This window comes from Arvicanthis niloticus, chromosome 8, assembly GCF_011762505.2.
Source record: "Arvicanthis niloticus isolate mArvNil1 chromosome 8, mArvNil1.pat.X, whole genome shotgun sequence".
NCBI classification, from domain to species: Eukaryota; Metazoa; Chordata; class Mammalia; order Rodentia; family Muridae; genus Arvicanthis; species Arvicanthis niloticus.
Window position 1 is genome coordinate 36410844 of NC_047665.1, and position 24353 is coordinate 36435196.

Consider the following 24353-nt stretch of genomic DNA (forward strand, 5'->3'; position numbering starts at 1 on the left):
TCTGATACTACACGAAGTGTTCCCTGGAATGTGGGGCATTGAGTGTGACAGCAGAGTGACACCATACCCAGAAACTTAACTTTGAGCCTCTATTTTTTTAACTTGCTTTCTAATTGTGGAAAAATAAAAACTCTCCTCATATCTACAAAAAAAAAAAAAAAAAAAGTGAACATCAATGGGGCAGAAAATGGGCACCAAGTCTTCCACTTTTTAATAATCATCTTTCATTGAATTTCTTCTTTTCTTTCTTATTTTTGGGTGGGGTGGGGGTACTAGGAATTGAACCAAGAGCCTCACGCATGTTAGAAAAGTATGGTACCCAATAAGTTGTCAAGGCAAGACCTTCCCAAACAGTTCTGCCAACTGAGAAACAATTATTCTAACACATAAACTTATAGGAGTCATTCACATTCAAACCATCGTAATTGGGAAATTGTGATTTGGGTTGTTGTTGTTTACTTAGAAATTCTACCAGATCCTAGAAAAGTCAAATTTCCTAAATATTAAAATAAATAAATAAATAAATAAATACACATAAAAATGACCTTGAACATGGATATCCTCCATCAAAACTACCTGATTTTACTGGAACAACTTTAGCATTTCAGATCAGATCTTGCAGATCTACAATAAAGTATTTGAGTCTATAAAGATGGTGCAATGGTACAAGTGCTTGCCACAGAAGCCTGTCAACCTCAGTTTGATCCCAGGAGCACATAGAACAGAGAAAAGTGAAAACCAACTACTGACACTATCCTCTGACCTCCACACGTACTCTGTGGCATGAGCAAACCAGCACATACACACAAACACTCACACACACAACCACACACACGTGCTATCCACACACATCGAAAACATTGTGCCATTGTTTGATCTTAAATAATTAAATTTCAATCTTTTTACTGATGCTTTTGAAGGTAGAGCCTTCCTATGTATCCTAGGTTGGCCCATAACTCACCTCTTGCTTCATTCTCCCCAGTGCTTGAATGACAGATAAATGCCACCATGTCCATTAGTAAACCAATTCTTTTCTTTTTAAACATACCTTTATTTGTACATATGGATATGTATGCCACAGTATGCATGTGCGAGTCAGCAGATCAATAGTTCTCTCCTTCTACCTGATGGTTCCATGGGATCAAACACAGTCATAAGGCATGGCAACAACTCTTTTTTTATCTAACTCACTGGTGCTGGTAAACCAATTCTTTACAAAAGAATCAATTACTCATGTTCTGCATGACTTATTACAATCTCAGTTTTAAACTGATCAGCAACTCTTCTTCACAGGGTGACCATGAGCGTGAAACGGGATAGCTTACTTAATGCTGAGGGCAGAGTGCAGAGCCAGCCCTCCATGAGCACCACTCTCTCGTTGTTCCTTAACCCCGAGCCAGACACTGAGATAAAATGATAAACGAGCATAACCCCATGCTACATATTTATGTGAGCTCTGCTATTTGGGACTGTTTTTTTTTTTTTTTCATCCAGAGAAGCCTTGAAAAATGTCATTGGGCTTATCTTGTGAAAAGGGAGAAATTTTTCAACCATGAACAAGGCTTAGATACCATTCCCTGAGAACTGTGTGGGAGTATAATAATTCCCTGAGTTATCATACTAAAAAAGGAAAGCAAAAGTGCTTTTCAGATTTGGGAAAGACTTCATCAAATGAGGATGAGAGCCCGGGGGAGGATAAGCCTGCGGAGATAGCAGAGCAGCCATTGAATCCAGCCTGACATCCTCCCTACTTGGTCCTTACCCAAAGTCCAAACTTCATCCTCTTTTCTTCTCCCATGCCACGAGCACCAGAGGAAAATCCATGAAAAACCTGCAGCCTCAGACTGAGGAAGAGAACATGAAGCCATTTTGGCTTTGCAATAATAAATCATTTCTTGAGTGATGTTCACATTTGAGACATTGTGGGAATGAAACTTTTCCAGCTATAACTAAATCCTACAGCTTAAAAGGTCCTGGACATTATTTGATACATGTAAGCATGAGTCCTCTCTGAAAATGGAACATCACCACCCCTCCCCAAACAATAAAGCCAATAAAGCAAAGAGCACATTAAAAAAAAAAAAAAACAGATTGCGATCTGTTTACGCAAGATTTCGGATATGAATAGACTGCTAAAATAACAAATTGTTTGGCCTGGAGTCTCTAGCTGTATATTTTCCTTGACTAATCTGTTTTAATGAAACCCTCACTCCCGCAATAATAGCAAGACATAACAACTTCTTGGAAATCCTCCCCCTATTGTCTCAAGCAAGACTCCAGAATAACTGAAATGAAATCTCTAACTGTAAGCAGAAAACTGAGCTGTCCCAACATGCCCTGGGTTATCAGCCTGTTTCTCATAAACCAGCTCCTGAATTAGGCCACATCATTTAAAGAAGAAAGAAAGAAAGAAAGAAAGAAAGAAAGAAAGAAAGAAAGAAAGAAAGAAAGAAAGAAAGAAAGAGACAAGACACACAGATTTGTCTGCAAGATGAACAGATGAGCCCCTGATGAAAGCCAAGCCCAGTAAAAATAAGTCAAGCTAAATGAGAGAACTGCTGTTGTAAGGTTGAACCAGATGTTTGTGTAGACCCAGCCCAGTCATGTGACATGATTTATAAAGCAGCTTATAGGAAACAGATGACCAAATTTTGTCCTCATGTCTTCTGACCTCTGCTTAGATTGATGAATACAGTTAAGAATTTTATCTTATGTTTTTATTTCTTAACTTTTCATATAAGTATATATTTTATATTTAGCACCTATGCTTTCCCTCCCAGCCTTCCTCTCTTCAGCATCCTCCCTCCCATTAGTCAGATATAGATATAGATATAGATATAGATATAGATATAGATATAGATATAGATATAGATATAGATATAGATATAGATATAGATATCAAATAAATGTGTGTGTAAGGAAATATATGTGGAGTCCAGGAGATACCCTCGGCTATTGTTCCTAAAGTACCATCTACCTTTTTCTTTAAGATAGTGGCTCTCTTAAAACTTAGCTTGGAATTCACCAGGTAGGCTAGGCTGGTTGGGCAGACCAACAGGGATCCCAGGGACCCCTTGTCTCTACACCTCTGTTCTAGTCTTGTAAGCATATAACATCAAGCTTACTCTCTGTGTTTTAAGCTTGTGTTCTGAGGGACTGAACTCAGATCCTCATGCTTGCAAGGCAAGCATTTTATTAACTGAGTTATCACCCTAGCCCAATATTTCCCCTTGCTGAGGCTTCCTGTTGTTACTGTTGTTTCTAAGTCAAAATTACATACTTATGATGCAATGTTTGGAGATGCTCAGCTTACTAGAAATAGGCAGACTTGACATTTCTTGCTTTTAGTTTCCAGATCCCTCATGCTTCTACTTGGCTATGGAGAAAAAAAATATGTTTTGAAGCATCTCCAGAAGCAATCATGGGATATGGAGATGACTTCTAAATGACTCACAGTTGCAAAACATACTAGAGAAGGAGAGAGATGAGGAAACCATCATTGACTTGATGTACATTTTTCCGTGTCTAGAATGGTTTACCCTCATTTCTTCCCTGGTGCTCAGGAAAATGCCAGCTCTCTCTTTGCTCAGCACACGAGGGACTTTCTGATTAATTTTTACAGCTCTTTCTATACAGCCACCCTTTCTTACACTGACAACCATAGTAACAGACTACTTAATTCCCAACCAAAGAACACTCTAGCCTGTGCAGCCCTTCTTGAAAAGGGAAACCTTCATGGGGGAGATCAGGTCTCCTTGTTTCTAAACCCCTGCCTAGCCAGCCTCTGGAAGAGAACTGGCTCTTACAGTGGTAAGTACTAGGCTTTCAAACACTGTAATGGGCATGCATGCATTAAATGTAAGCTTATCAGGTCATGTGCATGCCATCTTGCACAAAGAGCTACCATCATTTTAAGAGTGATACATCCTAATTTACCCAGATAAGTTAGGTCTAGTTCATGGATGGTGACTTGGAGACACAATGTAAATCACACACACACACACACACAAACACACACACACACACACCAACTCATAATGTCTTAACTTCCTGACCTTTTGCTCTCTGGGCTCTCGGTGTATTGCTGATTTCAAGGGGAAATAAGCATAAATTAGTCAAGCCTCCTTCTCAAAAAAGACCTATTTTGTTATCATTAAATAAATTGTGACTTGAAAAGTAAAGATATCAGTGTACTTTTTGCTCTCTCTAGTGCTACAAGACCTCACCCTCACATCTGCCAGAGTGCTAACTATGTAATGTTGGGCTATAGGCTCCATTTTTCTTTAGATTTTTTTTTTTTTTACTCTTCCAGAACAATGAGAGTTGCTCAAGAAGAGAGATTGTTTCTTATTAAACTGTGTCTTCATCTCCTGCAGAACCTGCAAAAATGCAAAGAATTTTTAAAATAGTACCATGAGTTGAGCTTCAAGCAAATCAAAGTAAATTTCTTTGGACCAAATATACCTCCAAGAACAATTTTAAAAGTCATACAAAAAAATTATTCTTCAGTAAGAATGTGTTTGAATAACAAAGCAATGAGAAGGTTTGTGACTGAGGATTCAGAGGAGAGGGAAATCAGAAGAGGCAAGTCATGCATGTGAAAACACTCCTTTACCTCTGCAGAGGCAGCAGGGTCTGTGGGATTCTATCAGAACTGCCATTTCTCACAAGGGCTGACAAGCACACATGGGGATTCAAGGCTTCCCAGGGTCAACATCAGGTCAAAATCACACAGATTTTGGCTAAGACTTGGGACTGTGACCTAGGAATCTGAGGGAACTAAGAACAAATGCTTTTAGGCTGAATACGGTAGCACATACCTGGAATCCCTTCACTCAGTTGGAATAGATAGGAGGACCTCTCTATAAGTGTGAGGCCACCCTGGTCTACATAAGTACTTCCAGGACAGCCAGGACACCAAGAAGACCATAAATAAAATGACACCAAGAAGACCATTTAAAAATAAAATGATCTAAATGATAATAAATGAGTAATACATAAATGAGTGTAAGTGAGTACACAATTTCTGTGGAAGATAGCATGTTCTGTATATGTATTCCCATAGGCAACAATTGGTTCTCTATCAGAAATAATCAGGCATGTAAGAAAACAAAATTGACAAGTTATATTAAAGGACATGTACACTAAAATTAAGCTTTTGGCTCTCAGAAAGTAAATAAAATAGAGTTACAGGTAAGGAATTTAAATGTGTGTGTGTGTGTGTGTGTGTGTGTGCATCTGCATGTGTGTGTGTGCATGTGTGTGTGTGCGTGTGTGTGTGTGTGTGTGTGTGTGTGTGTGTAACTTCAGAAACAGAATTTTGGTAGGAACTATAAAATACAGAAGAAAAGAATTTTGTATATAGAAAGAGCATGGGGAAATGTTTCTGAGAGCAACCTCAATGTTGATGGGAGTCACACAAACAAAAATTCAATGAGTTGTTTGCTTACCTATGTGTATTTTGCAGCACTTTTTGTGGCACTCACCCAAGGGAAATGCATACATATGTGTACCAAACCTTCTGTACAAAAATGTTCAAAGTAACAATATTCTGAATATAAAAATGAATTTATCTACTCTAGAATGGCAGGATACATAGAGGTCTATTTAGAGAACAGAATAATGCTGACATAAAACACCATGACGTTTTTGCACAACATTTATAAATCTTCAAATATAACACTGAATGAATATCCTGATGTAGAACAAATACGTTTAGGAGGCACTGTGTATATAAAGTCTAAATCACATGACAACCTGGAGCACTGGTTCCCTTCAGTGACAATGATAGAAGTATGTTCCAGGAGACTGACTGTGCTGCTCTGTGAGCTGGATGGCATGGCTCTCTGCGTTTATCATCATTCATTGAGCTGTGTTTATGATGTGTGCACCTCTCTCTATGTGGCATTCCCTGCATTAAAAGCCATATAAAATTATAAATAAAAATAGGCATTCAATAAATGTTGTTGGAAGAATTAATGTATGAATGGCTAGATCAATGAATCTTGTTTCAAGGATTTACAGCTGCTAAAGAGAAGAGGGCAGTGGGAACAGGTGCTACGAAATGAATAACCTAGCAGCTTCACCTGGACTTACTAAAATTTATGTCACTGTTAAAATGAGGTGACTATTGGGCACTTGAAATAAATGTCTTTCCGGATATTATCCAATATTTGACTGAGCAATAAATTCTTTCTGTTATTATAAACCAAATTACTCTCACAGTTAACATTCTATTTGTCTTTGGTCATATTTTACTTGTCTTTTACTAAAGACTGTTCTCAAGACAGACCATGCTGGCTAAATAAGTAAGTCTTTGCATAGAAAGGACAGAAGGAAAACTGCTTGTTAAAATAATAGAATGTGTGTCTCTTATACTGGGCACCTCTTCTTTCTGGCTGAGTTTTAAAATTAACACATACAGATAGACACTCAATGATCTAATACCAATTACTGTATGAATAACAATTTACCAAGAGTTTCAAAAATCACTAGAGAGTTGGAGCAGTTAAAGTATTATTTAGTTTTACCAATAATGTAGAATAAACTGTTTTATTTCATATTTGTTATTTTACTTGATTTAATTTGTCCCACTTTTTATTTCCAAAAAAAAAAATTATCTAGAATTCTTTAGAGGTTTCATAAGTCAGTTTATCATTTGGCATCTTATGCAAATAGAAGGATCCCAGATTGTCTTGCTGAATATTGGGTAGGGGGTATGAAAGAAAAAGATATCTGCATTCAAGTACTCAGCAATACACTGAAGTTTCTCAGTACAGAAAAAATTTACAAGACAAAGTCACTTGAGGCAAAGCAGAAGTTGCGGCTGTTAGCACATATTGGCATTGCAAGCTGCTCCTCTGAGGATCTCAAAACACACTTTGAAAGTGAACTGTCCTAAGCATTTAATGCCCACAGACTTGGCTACAGCCAGAGAGCCATAAAGGATCACCTTGATATCCTGCAGCTGAACCCCCCCCCTCTCTCTCTCTCTCTCTCTCTGTGTGTGTGTGTGTGTGTGTGTGTCTGTGTCTGTCTGTCTGTCTCTCTGTCTGTCTGTCTTTCTCTGTTGTGGCCAGCCAAATGAAGTATGGTCTTTCCATTTTACAGACAACAACACTTCTTACCAACCTTGTTGAGAGGAGAGTCCAGACAACAACACTTCTTACCAACCTTGTCGAGAGGAGAAATTATTCAAAGGGTATTAATGTGAGTCACATTGACAAAACTATAATGTGGGTCCATAGTTCTGCCCTCCATTTAAAAGCCAGGCTTTGAGAAACAATTTTAAATGTAACAAGTTATTCATGGTGCTTTGACAACAAATTCCAACCAATTATAAGTAATTAATTTTAAGTAATTTAATTTCTTGCACAGCCTCACATTTTCAGTTTTTGCCCTTTATCCTGTTTCTCTTACTGCTGTTCAGTGAACATTTTTCTTATATCTTCTCTAGCTTTTGTTTTTGTTGATGTTTGATTAGTTCACTGTTGCCTTTTGATGTTCTACAGGATGATGGGACATGTCACACAGACAAGAATAGATATTTTTTGTTTGACCTGATTTAATGTATTTTGCTTAAGTATGTCAATTTTACCTTAAACAATAATGTTTTCCAAATTATGAAATTGGTCTGCAACCTACATTTTAACATATTTAAAATAAATGTGTACTTATAAAACTTTTAGGACATGTACCAATCATCCAACCATTGAAAAGCAGCAGCAGCTGCTGTTTCTTCATCTTCTAATTCCTCTTCTTGTCCCCAACTTCAGTCCAATGTTTGGGTATAGGGGTCTGTGTCTGTCTCAGTCAGCTGCTGGTTGGGACTCTCAGAGGACAGCCATGCTAGGCTTCTGACAAGCATGTCCTTTGGGTCTGGGTTACATCACTTATTGCTGATAATATTTTCTAGTTTCATCCATTTGCCTGTAGAACTCATGATGTCTTTGTTATTAATAGCTAAATAATATTCCATTATATAAATGAACCACATTTTCTGTATCCATTCTTCAGTTGTAGGACATCTAGGGTGTTTCTAACTTCTGTCTATTACAAATAAGGGTGCTATTAACATAGTGAAGCAAATGTCCTTGTGCTATGGTGGGGCATCTTTTGTTATATGCCCAAGAGTTGTATAGCTGGGTCTTCGGGTAGATCTATTTCCAATTTTTTGAGGAACCATCCAATTGATTTTCAGAGTACTTGTACCATTTTGCAATCCCACCAGCAATAGAAGTGTTCCTCTTTCTCCACATCTTCACTATCATGTGCTGTTACCTGAGATTTTGATCTTAGCAATTTTGATTGGTGTAAGGTGGAATCCCAGTGTGGTTTTGATTTGCTTTTCCCTGATGATTAAGGACTTTGAACATTTCTTTAAGTGCTAAACACCCTTCACAATAGTCACAAATGATATAAAGTATCTCGGTGTAACTCTAACCAAACAAGTGAAAGATCCGTATGACAAGAACTTCAAGTCCCTCAAGAAAGAAATCAAAGAAGACTTCAGAAGATGGAAAGATCTCTCTTGCTCATGGATTGGTAGGATTAACAGGGTAAAAATGGCCATCCTATGAAAAGCAATCTACAGGTTCAATGCAATCTCCATCAAAAGTCTAACACAATTCTTCATAGACATGGAAAAAGCAATTCTCAATTTCATATGAAAAAACAAATAACCCAGGATACTGAAAACAATTCCTAACAATAAAAGAACTTCTGGGGGAATCATCATCCCTGACTTGAAGCTGTACTACAGAGAAATAGTGATTAAAAAAAAAACTGCATGGTACTGGTACAGAGACAGGTTGATGAATGGAATAGAACTGAAGACCCAGAAATAAAACCACACATTTATGGACACTTGATCTTTGACAAAGAAGGCAAAAATATACACTGGAAAAAAGAAAGTATCTTTAATAAATAGTGCTGGTCTAACTGGAAGTCTGTCTGTAGAAAATTTAAAATATATTCATATTTATCACCTTGCACAAAACTCAAGTCTAAGTGGATCAGAGACCTCGACATAAAACAAGATACACCGAGTCAAATAGAAAACAAAGTGGGAAAGAGTCTCGAACTCATTGGCACAGGGGGAAATTTCCTAAACAGATCTCCGATGGCTCAGGCTCTACGATCAACAATTGATAAATGGCGCCTCATGAAACTGAAAAGCTTCTGTAAGACACAGTTAATAGGACAAATAAGCAACCTACAGATTGGGGAAAATTCTTCACTAACCCTACATTTCACAAAGGGATAATATTCAAAATATATAAATAACTCAAGAAGCTAACCTCCAAAAAATAACCCAATTAAAAAATAGGGTAGAGAGATAAATAGAGAATTCACCACAGAGAAGTTTCATTCCTTTGAAACTTCTTGCAGGCAGCTCAACATGTTTCATAATGTCTTTACTTGGTGGCCTTTTCCAGTCAGACTGGCAGGTCTCTGCTTCTTCTAAGCTGCTTGGCTGGTCTCTGTACCTCTTTTAGGTGAACCTCTTCTTGTGGCTTCACTTGTTAAATAGTAACTTCCAGTATTCTTTACTGCTTATGTAATCTAAGGAAGGAAGGGATTGGAACAGAAAACCTGGTCAGTATCAGGAACTTCCTGAAACTATTTGAGTTGTTTACTTCTTAAAGACCTTTCTTGAAAGATGGAGTGTTTCACTATCCCTTACAGTATTTTGTTTTTTCACCTCTGTATAAGCATCCTGTCTTAAAGTATTACCTTCTGTAATATTCTGTCTTAATCACTTTTCCCCAAAAATGGAAGCTTTTAACCTCAAAAAAAATCTGCTAAGCAACATTATTTAGTTCAACTGTCTAAATCTCCCTAGAATCTGCTACTTCTTTCTAATCACATAATTGTAACTGATCTGTAATAGTCCAGATCAACTGGATTCTAGCATAGATTACTCTAACCTTCATTCCAGGCTTCCATTTGCACTGTTCAACCTAATTTTTCAAGGCATAAACAAATACATCTTATACTTTTTACATTTCCCTTCTTTTTTGTGCATGTATGTGTGTGCACACATTTGCATGTGCGCTTATCACTGCATGCCTGTGGAAGTCATAGGACAACTTGTGAGTGTTGCTTCTCCCCCTCTAACATGTGGGTACTAGGGATTGAACTAGGGCTATCAGCATGGTAATAGCAGCTATTTCTAAAATTATAAACATATATATATGTATATATATATACATATATATATGTATATATATGTGTGTGTGTGTATATATGTATGTATATATATACATATTCATACAAACATATATATGTATATAATTTTACTACTTATTTTATAAAAATAAGGCTACTTATTTTATAAAAATAAGGGTATTTACTACAGACTGAGCCAGCTCACTGGCCAAGAACTCTTTTTTAAGGATAGAATTTGTGTTCCTTTTACTTGTAATCATTCAGCTACTTAACAACACTCTTCAAAAACACCTACATTCCTTCTACATAACCCCAAAGTATCATTGAATCTGGCCCTTATCTATATATTTAACCTAAAACAATATTATTGACTTTCCTACTCAAATATATGTTTTAAAGATTCCATAAATTGTAACATATTTTGCCCTTTTATACTCTTATGTATGTTGCATATTTTTGTCTTGAATATTTTGTCACAAGAATAACTGACCATATGTACACTTCAAGCATCATAGTGAAATTCTTGTACCCAGAAAGCTTATCAAACATTTTTAGAGTTTCTTGCTGTCAGTCTAAAGTCAACTCTTAAGCCACAAAGACAGGGAAATGCCTACTCTTATACCAGGAATAGAGAGAAAACTCCATCCTCATACCATGTGAACAGAGGCCTCTTTTAATTGCCATGTCCCCAGCAACTAAAGACTTGACCAACATATATACATGGAGAAAATTCATGAACACATTAGAATGGACTCACTCATCATGCAACTTTTTTTCTGAAAATCTACACACATATGCATGCATTTAACTATAAAATCCTACTCTACATGAGATGTATTTCTGAATTCTCTTTGAGAGTCCTCACATATTATTAACATATCATATATCGCTTTTCCCCATTCCAAGGTAATATTTTGCTCTGTCTATGCTTATTTTTAAATCAAATCTTCACAGGTAGTACAGAATTTCCTCAGAGGTATAGAACACCTCCACTACTCCATACAAACTTGCTGACTTCACATTTGGAGAATTCCTCCTTTAATGAATGGCATTACTGAGTCTTGAAATGGATAGCTCTCACTGTCTGACTCTCAGAGGTAGCTGGGATGTCAGCTCCAAACCCACTGATAAGGAAATTTCTGTTGATAACAGCAAGTTTGACATTGATGAAGCTGTCCCATCTGGTGTGGTTAGGGGAGCACTCATGCAAATGGTTGTGAAATGTGTTCTCTTGGATCCTGGCCCAACACAACAATCTCTCTCTCTCTCTCTCTCTCTCTCTCTCTCTCTCTCTCTCTCTCTCTCTCTCTCTCTCTCTCTCTGCTCTGTCATCCCCCTCCCCCATCAGAAATGCTTGAAAGGACTACTCTAGAAATCCCATGCTGCCTCTATGAGTTACCCTGCCTTCTTGAGTAAACTGGATTATTTTATTAGATAGGGGAAAACACCTTCCCTTTGGATGCTTTCAGGAAGTTCTTACTCAGAGCAGAGAGTTTCATAAGCACTTTGTGTCACATTAATGTCCCCTTAGAGGCCAATGCAATGTCTAATGGAGTTCCTCAGTATGCCTTAAAAGTCAGCAATGTTCGTCACTGATTGTGGATGTTCTTTTCGTGATCCTTCAGATGTTTTCCTTTATTTCCATTTGGGTGTGCTAAATGGGCGCTGGCACACTTAGGCACCGGGTTGATTTAATGAACTACACATACTTCCAGTGTCTTCTTTTTCATAAAAATGTCTTGCAGATCCAGTTTTCCATTGCCTTGAGAAAGGGACAAGCATTGTGTCATATGTATAATTACATCCGAATAGCTATAATATGCTAATGGATTAATTTAGCTCTCTGGCCACAAATTATGAACTGATATTAAACATGATGAAGATAAATACTTTTCATATACTCTGGAAGGAGGAAAAAATTGAAATGCCCTGAACTCATGGCCAACACTACTCTTGGTAACTAAGCATACACATAGATTTTTCCAAAAATATAATTGAAAATGTATAGAACTTGCTTACTTGCTACATAATGTAACCTAAAATATTATCATGAAATTTTAAAAATGAAGGGCTCTGACTGATGAATTAGAACAAATATCTTAGCTAAGCACATTAAGAACCAAATGTAAGGCTTTGAAACAGAGGCCAAATATATTTGTTTCCATTTTTTAAATCTGATACAATATCCTAAATCATTAGTTTATAGAGAAAATTATTATTATGTATTTTTAGTATGATTAGTAGTAATGGAACTATTGGACAGACTGAAACCCTAAAAATGTGTTAAAACCTTTTAAAACCAGTGGCACCTTAAGTACTATCACTATAATAACTGAATCTAATTTCTCCTTTTGTCGCTTGATCTAAATTTATAAATCTATAAAAATGGAGTGGGGTGTGTGCGTGCATGTGTGTGTGTACGTGTGTGTCTGTGTGTCTGTGTGTGTTTGTACAAGTGTGAAAGCAGAGGCCAGAGTTGGAAGTTGAATGTCTATCTTTATTCCTCTCCACTTTAATTTAATTTTTGAGACTAGAGTCTCTTGCTGAACCTAGAGTTGAGTGATTGGCTAGAGTGGCTGGCCAGATACTTCCAGGACCTTAGTATCTGTTTTTCCCCATTACTGGGATTATAGATGCACACTGCCAAGCCTGGTCTTTATTATGCAGATACAGAGGATCAGAACTCATGTTTGTATAGAAAACATTAATGGATCTCTCTCAGTAGCTTCTAAATGATATTTTTATAAAAGAACTTGGTCTTGATGTCATTACAATAAACATAAACACTTATAAAATGACACAATTATATGGTTATATGGTATAAATTTCAATGAAGCACATGTTGATCTTTCGTTGGAATTATTTACAGCTAATTTGTAGATCTAGGTTGATAACCAATAAATCATCTTGCTTTCTATTTTAGTTATAAAAAAAACAATGACTAAAAGCAGGTGATGGAGGAAATGGTTCATTCCATCTTACAACTCTGAAACACTGTGAGAAGACAAGGTAAGAACTCAAGGAAGGGATCTGGAGGCAGGAACTGAGGCAGAGGTCTTTCAAAGATGTTCTTTACTGATTTTCTCTCCACAGCATGCTCTGTTTGCTTTCTTAAAGAACACAAGACCAGGTAAGGAGTAGAAGGGGAGAGTAACAGATGGGTAAGACCAAGAGACATTGTATACATGCATGCAATTCTCGAAGAATCAATAAAGGAAAAAAGGAAATGATATAAAAAAGAATCCATGACTAATTTCCTAGGGAAGATACTGCCCATAGTGGGTTGGATCCTCAACATCAATCATTAAACAAAAAATGTCTCATAGATTTTCATGCAGTCAATGAGACGGAGGTATTTTTTTTCAACTCAAGTTCTCTGGAATGGGATGAACTAAGCTGTGTCAAGTTGACAAAAACTAACCAGTACAATCTGTTACTACAGCAACACTTCATCTGGAACAACCTAGATTATGTCTGTATGAAGATGGGGAAAAATGTAACCTAGTTGTAAGTAGAATATACCTATACCTTACATGTCCTTCCTTCATTAATGATGTAACTTCTCCAGTGAGAGGTAAAATGAGCGGCATGGTGAACATCAACTTTCCCCTGGCTCTAGGTTATTTCTTACATTGTTTCTTGCCAACAATGGGAAAAGATGAGAGACTTCATGCTGGACTGTGGTGCTGTTCCAGGATTGTGTTGAAACATTATCTGCTATTGTCAGCACAAACATGAACAGTAATTTTTTTTCTTCTGTAAATGGTCAGAATCTAATGTTGTGTTTCAACTGGTTCTGACATGCTTTTAAAAAAGCTGGCTTCAGTGATTGAAGAGATGGATGAGTGCTTAAGAGCACTTGCTGTGCACAGTTCAAATCCCAGCACCCATGTCAAAAAGCTGGCCATGGTTCATAAACCAATCAACTTTATTAGTATTTATGAAGACATTCAATTTTTTACCTTCCAAATTAGAGAGTAACTCAGTTTCCAGTTAAATCCTGCCAATGTGACAGACTTACTTTGATAGTTTGGGTGTAAAATGTGACCAACTAGTGCATGGGTTTGAAAGTGAGCTTAGTTAGAGACACTGTGAGCATCAGCGTATCTATGGATAAAGTGGGTTTCTGCAACTGTATCTTGAGGTACATAGCCCTGTCCCAGGACATGCCTTCTCTCTGCTTCCTCGGATGTAAGGTGTCACTATGACTCTTCTGGTGCACAGCCTCAAGCTGCTACTTCCACTGCGCCTTCCTCCCTGGGATGAACTGTACCCTCAAACTATGAGATGAAACAAAATTTTCTTTCCATTATAAAAGTCATCAGTACACTATAAAACTTTCTGTTACTTTATAAGTTGAATGTAGGATGTCCATTTCATCACTAATACTGCATCAACACCAGCTTCTGCAGCTTCTGCATGACAAGGCTTGAGCAACTCTAATGGCAGCCTTTGAAATATCATGAGTATCGTTTTTATACAGTACCTAAAATTACCCTCAGGGGACTCCTACATTCTTAATATTAGTGTATATGGTGAAGTTGGCAATGGGGTTAATCACAACCCTTTCTTCCTCTACTTAAAGCAAGACATACTCACTTTCTTGAAAAATTGGAGAACAAAATGAATCAGAAAAAAAATATCTCTGCAGAGACTATTCATATCCACTAAGGTGAGGGTTATGAATACCACTGTTGTAGCCCCAGAGTATACCTTTGCACCTTTGTCCTGCACTTTACTAGTTTTCTTGTTTACAGACAAATAAGACTGTCTTGTGTGTGCTGCAAGCCTTCATGCAACTGTATGATGTGTCTCAGTGTGCCACACTGTTCTCATTTTAAATGACTATATGATTGTGGTTTCTAGTCCACTTTCTCTTGATACTTTCAAGAGAGAGCCTTTGCTGTTTTAAAATCTGGCAGACAGTTTTATAGGATGGTTTTGTTAATCAGAAGCAGGCTTGTTCAGAATGCATTCTCCGTTCAATGTGGGAAAAGGAGCACCCATCCTTGCCTGTGTGGCAAAATGCTTTCTATGTGACAAATTGGAAAGCAATCTAGAGCTGCTTGATTTTTACTTTTATGTTATTCTACCTTTCACTCACTTTGGGTTTTGATGCTCTTATTTCCCTACAGATCTCAAGCAATGTGCCTGCTCAACAGTCAGTCTTTCTTCATTTCCTACAGCTGCTCTTTGCATTTGTGTTTGGCTATAAATCTTTTAGGATCGTTATGTGCAACCCTGTTAGAGCCTTCACTTTATAGTCTATCTTTGCAAAGGCATTCATTCATTCATCTGAGCTTTTACATAGCATACCCATAAAGACAATCCCTTAGACTCAGAGTCAAGCACACCCCCCCAACACACCATAATCTCTAGTTTTCTTTGTTCACAGATTTTAAAATGTATGGCCTTTGTACTACAAAGGATCACAAGTTCTTCTTTTCCTGTGTTCATTTAAGTAGTTCATGTTTTCTAATGTCAACCTTGATTTTTCTTTTCTGAGAAAAAAAAATAAAAGCTATCTTTTATAAAAAACACCAAAGTTACTTATATTACACTAAAGATTATTTTCTTCCATTTTCTCATAATGGATGACTGCAGTTTTTTCTGACAAATTGCTATAGCTGGCAATTTATACCAACAAGCATGCTGTATTGCTGTTGTCTTACACATATATTTTGAAGTGCTTAGAATACCAAGATTTCACTTTTTTTGAATGTATATTCATCTATGTGTGTGCGCGCACATATACATTCATATGTGCTCACATGGGTATGAAGACCAGAAGACAATTTCAGATATCTTTCCTCAGGAGTTTGCTACCTTGTTGTTTTGAGACAAGTTTTCTCAATGGTCAGTAGTTCACATGTAGACTAAGCTAGTTATCCCAAAAGCCCCAGGTATCTGCCTGTCCTCACCTTCCCAAAACTGGAATTACAAGTGTACACCACCATGCCCACATTTTTACCTAGGTTTTGAGCATTAAATTCTGCCCACTATGATTGCAAGATAAGCAATTTACCAATTGAGTTATCGCTCAGCCCAAAGTTTAATTCCATATACCATGTGTTTTATGGTACATTCCTAATCTTTTGCTAAAATAGAAGGGAATAAAAGTGGAGAAAATATTAAGCATTAGATAAATTACAAGATCTCAATGAGTCACCATACTCTCAAATACAAAACAATAATAATAAAATCATACACTGGAAATATATTTCTGGAAGCACAGTCTTAGAAATTGCAGTTTCCTGATGTTACCTAAATGCCTATATCTCTTCACAGTAAAAATCAACATGTATCTAGTAGATTGGCCACAGAAACCTTTCTATGCAGAAATGTTTTATTAAACTTTTATTTGTTGAAGATAGAGATGACTTCTTACAAATTCAGTGTAGCACAAGATACAGAAGAGGATCAAAATGTCCACAAACTAAATCTTTAAAAAGCAAGGAATTTGTGCTTGGACCAAAGTATAGAAAAAGAGACTATTCATGATGATTTGTTCGTTTGGATGTCCATAAGTTAGTTCTGCTGCCTTCATGATGAAGTATTGAATATCTATCTTGGACTGCACAACACATATGTCTATTATCTATGCTAATCTAAGTGAGCTTTATAGTATTGTTTATTCTATCAAGTCGATGCTCAGAAAGGGTAAGGAAGGTGTTCACAGATTGTAGACAAAGGGTGAGTCAATATGAAATCACTACAAGTTTATAGACTATTGCTATAAATTCCATTGTAAGCTATCTTATCTACATACTATATATGCATATACTATATACATACTATATATATACATACTACTATACATTTAGTCCCATGACATGTATTGACATGTGTTATATGGTAGATTATCCTCCAAACAACATATAACCATCCCATTACCCTCTTGAAATAGAGAAAAGTGTTGGCCCATTAGCATAACAACAAAATAAAAACAATGAAACAATGTTATTTATGTCTATAAAAAGGATAATAGAATGATCATCATTCCCTAATGGAAGGAGAGAAAAATGGGGGTCACAGACCTCTCACATGGGATTCCTGCTTCTTGCCCTTCCCAAATATAAGTGATCTTGGGGGATGCTGCAGTACATAAGAAGTACAATTAAGTGAAAGTCACAACCCATGATGGATCTTCCGTAAATGTGTATCAATGATGTACTCTTTTACCATCACCCACACCCCTCTAAGTAACCCCGCTCCCATGCTTCCATAAGCAAACTCATTAAACTCATTGGTCAACCAAGCTGGATGAGGGTGGAATCCATGCTTCAATCTATCATCAGTGTCCCATCTGGAGTGAACAGGTAGATATTTATTCACTTCCCCAGGAAAAGTCACATGACAGCAGGACTTGTCTCTTTTCTTGGTTGGAACATTTTGTCTTTTCTGTGATATTAAAATCACAAAAATGCAGTGTTCCGTGCCCATCTTTCTTTACAAATTCTTTGAAAGGTCCTTGAGGTTTTCTGTGAATATATATGATGTCTAATGATTTACGCCTTTTAGTGTCAGAGTGAAAGCAGGCATTTTATGCTCTGTGAAGTCAGATTTATCACATATGCTGCTGTCCAGGGACCAGCCTTCTTAACATTGCAGGGGAAGGGGTTGCCTATAATCAGTCATGCTCTCTGTGGGTGCTCAGCATCCTTTTCACTGTTGGGTCTGGCCATATTTCCCACAGTTGGATATATATTCATGTCGGCCTGAACCCCGGCAGCAGGTAGTTTGTCTCTTTGATGTGTTACTTGCCTCTAGAAGCCTGACAGTTTTCCCTGTGCAGTTTTAATACATACTGATGAATTTTCTGAGCTACTATACTCTCTCAAAAATCCTTACAGTTCCCCAAGGGTATTTCTCCCGTTTCACAGTATGGGGGTTTCTTGGCCCCTAGAGCCTCTTCAGGATACCAAAAACATTGGGGGCTTGGGGGTCCCCCATCCAAATTCACAAGGCTTAGTAGAGAAATTTTATTTTCATAAATATGGCTATGTTAAGATTGTGCTAAGTCATTTTGATAATTTGATTAATCAATGCTTAGTGAAATTACTGGCTGAAAGCTGTGAGTAGCACTGATTGCTGAATAAAAACTCATCAAATTATGACTATATAAAAGTCATAATTGATAAAGTCCTAAATTTTAGAGGCTGTTAGAAATATGTGGTTGACAGCAGGTACTTATGATCCTTGGAGCTGAGTGGATTCAGACTAACTGTAAGTTACACAGCAACACATCATCTGGCTGGTGGTTATAGAAAGGCAGTCCTATACCATGCAATTTAATATGGAGTTCTTTTGCAAACTTGAAATTCATACAAACTAGATAGTATTTCTTTCCTCTTATGAATAAGAAGCATAAATTAAAAACAATACTATCCTGAAATTCCAATCCTAGTCATAGCCTTGTTCTATGGATTGTCTTCTAGGACTCCATACTAAAAAGTAGCAGTTATCAAGGTATAGACAAATTGAACAACTTCATGTTAGGAAATTATCCACTTTGTGAAGTCATCTAATTACCATGGATTAATGCCAGGGGGTTTCATCATGTGATAAAAGCTGGGTCAGGTAATTGTTTCTCCTCAACTGTGCTAGGTAAACATGAAATCCATGTGGTAGTAATGAATCAGCACTTACCATAGACAGCCACCGGCTTTGCCATTTATTTTCGTATTGAAGAAATAAGACAGGATGAGGACTTGTTTTTCAGAAAGCAGTGCAGAACTGCAGTCATAGCCTCAATGACTTACTGAGGCCCTGACAGTGAGGTCTAACACCATATCATAACTTTTCCTAGAAGATTGGTGGAATCTTATATCCCCCTTGGTTTAGAGTGTGTATCTACTGCCTGAACTGTTACGCTCTGGTTTGCCCATGACATCTGTACTAGACAGTGTATTGCATCTAAAATCTCTTCTTTTCAGTCTCTTCTGAGTACCCTTGTAGATGCCCTCCTTGTTGTTGTTCTTGCTGTTCTAAATCTTATTTTCTGGCTCTTTAGAGTAGATGTTTAGGGCCATTGTTTTAAAATTTAAACACATTATGATTGTTTCTAACGCTAGTCCATTTTCCTAACAACGTTAGAATTTCAGAGAATTTCTCCTCTATGTTTTTGTTTGTTTGTTTTTAAAATTATACTCCATTTACTTAGTATTCAGTTTGTTTTTATTCTCAAACCCAAGTTTTCAATCTTCTCCTAATGAGACCATCCTAATTCACATCCTGTGACTAAGTTCAGAATTATTAATACTTATATGAAAGAGCTCTGGCTTGCAAGTGAGTTTCACACTAAGTGGCCAACAATGAGTTTATCAGGTGACCAATGGCTCCTTTATTTATGTATCTTATAATTAGATTTTTCATGTTGTGTTTTGTGAAAACAGCTTGAAGAAAATGAGGAAGACTATGACCACAAAGGTGGAAGAGTGTTTCTGAGACATCACTGTGGAATATGGGAAACTAGATAGCATTTCTGCACCTCCCAGTCCTCCACATCCTGGAGTTTGAACACCAGGAACATAGTGGGACACCAGCTGGCATTCCACATCCAATACCTTCAGCATAAGTTAAAGTCAAACAGCAGAGGTGATGAGACAGGATCATGGGAATATAAACAAGGAACCCATTCATTCTATGCACTCATGGCTTTTTTAATGAGAACAAAAAACTTTATCAGACCTGGATAGAAAAGAGAATAAACAATATTTATTTAAGTAATGTCTACTCAAAAACAAAGCAAAACAACAACAAGACCCCAGAAAACCACAAACTCTGACATGATGGCAAGCACGAACCAAGTCACATGCTTCTCTGGGTTTACAAAATGCTCCAATCAGTGTATCTCATGCTCAGGCACCAAGAGTACAGTTAAGGCAATGACCTGCTGCCAGAAATAATGTTTTCCATTTGGAGAAATGATTCTGACAAGCAATAGGACAATGAGCTGCTTTTTCATCTGGCAGGAAAGCTTCATTTCTAGCAACAAATACAAATCAGCATTTCTTACAAAAACTTGTTCTATCTCTCTCATAGTCCATTGTGTATAGAAATCTGATCATCCTAGTTAACAGATGCTGTCAGCCAGACCTCTTAGAAACCACTGGAAAACTGAATTGATGCTACACCTACCTTAGCTGCATGTTAGATGCATAACACATAGACCACTAACTTTCTATTTACTCCTTCTTTTCATTCAAGAATGTAATTCAGCTAGACAACATATGTGGTTCCTTTAAACAAATGCATATTTTATGAATATGGAGGACATTAAACTAAAGCTAAGAGAAACAATCCTAAAATTGAAATTCCAAAGTTTGGATGCTTCATAAACTAGTTCAAAATGGAAGCTATGTGGACACAGTGGCATGCATTTTTAGTCCCAGCACTCAGAGGCAGAGGGCAAGAAAATTTCTATGAGGTCAAGGCCAGCCTGATCTATATAGTGAGTTTTAGACTAACCAAGGGTACATAGTGACTGACAACCTGTCTCAGAAAGCTAAGAGAGAGAGAGAGAGAGAGAGAGAGAGAGAGAGAGAGAGAGAGAGAGAGAAAGTTAAATTGGATATAAATTACATTGTACATTCATAAAGAAAAGTCTAATAACTTTCCCTTTAATAAGCAGACTCACATTGACTTGGAAGCTCGTAGGTCTGTGGTAGAACTACCCAAATCCACACAAAATAACTTTGGGATCCCTCTGTTATTGAAGAATATATTCCCACCTACTTTCTAGTTATTAATAAAGTAATGAAGGCCCCTTGTCTATGCCATCTAGTTCCTCAAGTATGGTTCCTCTTCTAGTGGCAGTAAGTACAGGTTAAGTAATCCAGTTCACTTGTTATTTTCTTTATGCACCCATGTATAATTGACTAAGATGCTTGCAAACATTTAACCCCCAAATATTTCTCCATGGCTCTTGGGATTCTACTCAAATTCATGTCGTTTTAGTTTCACTATGCAAGTTTTCACTTCAACTCCTCAACATGCCACATAAATCTTTACTGTCTGCCTGGATTTTTATGCATCTCAGCATGTTCTACCTTATCTCCTGCTTCTAATCTCTACCTATCTAGGAATGGTACTAAGTGTTCCGCTTTGACAGCCATTCTACTAAATCAGTCTTCACTGGCCTCCATAGCTTTGGCCAGGCTTTCATTCATCAACTTCTTAATGATGCCAAACCTCAAACACAGCTACAAAAGTTAAGCTGGTTTTTTCACAAGACACTGAAAAAAAAAACCTGACCATTCCAGGAAACAAAACTTGGATCAAACTATCATTGCTTGAAATATATTGTCTGGAGTGAATAGGGGCAATGGCTTAGCTTTTCAGTTTAACATAAAAAGCAAAGAAAGTGCAATTTTTTTAAAACTCAAATCCATGATCAATATCTGAACTAGTTTATACCTCAAAGCAAAACAGAGGTTCACATCAGTAATTTAAATGTCTTAGTTCATGTAGACAAGCCAGGAGTTCAGTTCCAAAACAGCTGCCACAGTTCATTTATAGTATTTATTGCTGTTATATTTAGACTTCCTATACTGATTTTTAAAAATCCTGCAATATAAGTTCTGCTTCCTAGAATTAGAATTAAAATTCAAATAATCTGTCCTACCTTGGGGTGCGAGTGGGGAGAAAGACAGCTCCACCATTCAACCATTTCCACAAGAGAATTTAAGGCAAAAGTAAAATAATATAAACATAAACTTGAAAGGGGCATTGATTGTGCAAGTGTAAATAGAAAAGATACCAAACTTTTGAAAATAATTGTAATCGCACACTTGATTGAAATGGTTTGAATTAATGTTGGCTTCCCAGCATTTCTAGGTATTGATGGTAGTGGAAACGGTGCCCACTTTAGTTACTGTTTTTTTGTTTCTATATGTGAACCTTTTTCCTAGACCCTTATGCCTAAATTAGTTTTTTTCCATTCCTTTACGAGATATTGGGAGCAACACAGAATTCTTTAGTAACTAATGCCTCTGCTCATATTATCCTGACCGGTCCCTTGTTTTCAGCATTGAACACGACATACAAGCTAAATTCCAAAATCCTTCACAGCAGCTAAAGGCTAATGAAAATGTTTATATAGGGGACATGAATAAGAAATGGTTGACTCAGCAGGAGACATTCTAGTGACTTCACACAACAGCAGGAGAGATTGCAAGACCCTGTGGAGAGCAGGCTCAAGGCGTCATACACATGCACAGCTTAGTGAGCACACATCAAGATGAGTGCTACCCACAATGCAAAGTAGCAACGAAACAAATAATCAAAGATGGAAAGGTGAGCATTAGGGAATTTGAGTTTGTCATGGGGTTATTTATCAATTTATTAATTTTTTTTTACTAGCCCTTTTTTTTTCTTCTTGGAAAGTTTTGTGCAATGTGTTTTGATCATATCTGCCCCTATTTCCCACCGACTCAACTTCTTGTCCTTTTTTTAAAAACCCTTTAAAGAATAGTTTGTGATGCCCAAATATCCTTGAATGTGTAGTCTTCCTCTGGAGACTAGTTGACTTATCAGAGATTACACTCTTAAAGTAACGACATTTTGACCTCAATTGCATTCCACAAGATGAAATTCACACCTAGTGCCATTATTGGGCCAAGAATCTATGGCTATACATATGGGCCCTAGGGGACAATCTGCTACTATTGTTACTAAGTGAACTTAATATAAAACCAATTCCTAACTACTTATCATTAAACCCATAGCTTGATACATCTCTCAGTCCTCATCTAAGAAGCCTCTGTTTACAGCAGATGGTGATTAACACAGAGACCCAGAGATGGTCAAGGTGCTATTAATTATTGAATATACACACGAGCTTCTGATCTCCCTGGGGAAATCAGGACAGCTGAGTGAAGTGATATCCAAATACATCTGTTGTTAGAACATTGTAACTTTAAGTAATGTAATTTATTTTTGTATATGGGTTTCTAAGATATGATTTTCAAAACTGATCTTTTCAATGCCATACATGTTTAATATCCTAAAAATATTTTATGCTGATTCAGTTCATTTAATATAAAATTTAATAATTTTTTTTCAAAATATAATTGGTGGAACATACATCAGAACATGTGGACATGGAAGCATTGAAGAGTAAGCTTGGACCAGTATTCAAGTATATTATTTAATGTTTCTCAAAATTAGTCGACATATATCAGAAAAAGATACAGACTACAAAGTGTAACAGGAGCTATAACTACCTTGACCCATACCTTTTGCTTCTAATAGCATTTCCTTGGATTGCTTTTAGTTTCGGTGACCAGGCAGTAAGGATAAAGTATAGTTGTGTCATTTTCAACAGGATCTTTAATTCTGAATATTATTGGTGCTTGTAGCAGAATTTTCCCCCAATTAATTTAAATATTAATACAAAAAGCCTCTGATTGGACAGAGAAAGGGGAGGCGGGGCTAAAAGTTTCAAAGACAGTGACAGAGAGAGAAAAGAAAGGAGGAGGAGGAAGATGATCCAGATTCCAAGTGGCTTTAAATAGCCACAGATAGCTATCAATATCTTATATCAATATCTTATAATATCAATATCAATATCTTATAATTATATCAATATCTTATAATTACAGGACAATCTGTCTTATCTAGGTGGGCAATTTATATCTGTAACAATTGGCTCTGAGTAAATTATGTGGACGTTTTGTGGGGTGAGAATTTACTGATATAAATCTAACATAAATTACAAGCCCCTAGAGTTTTGATTTTACTGGGTTACTGGGATTTGGGACCGCTGACCACAAGGGGTGGATGGCTGGGAATGTGAGCAAAACCTGCAGCAAGAGAACCGCGATCTGTCATTGGTCACTGCTGGAGCTAGCCTAGAGGCGCAGAGAGTAGCTGTGTACACCACAGGATGGTGCCACATTTTTATTATTTCATGAAACAGGTGCTGAGCTGTTCAAATTCCTCACTGGTTTGATGAGAATAATTGGCACTATTGGGAAGCCTGAGGAAAACAGATTTCACAGTCTCCTTGTAATGTTAGCATTAAAGCTCTGTGAAAAGAAGTTCCCTAAAACTCAGTTTAGGGGCCCTGAGTCAGTTGCTGAGTATTAGTACTGAAGGCACAGAGTAAAGCATCATGTGGCCACACTCATACCTGTTCATCTTAGAGCAGTGTAGATCCATTCGTGTTATGTCTCAGTTAT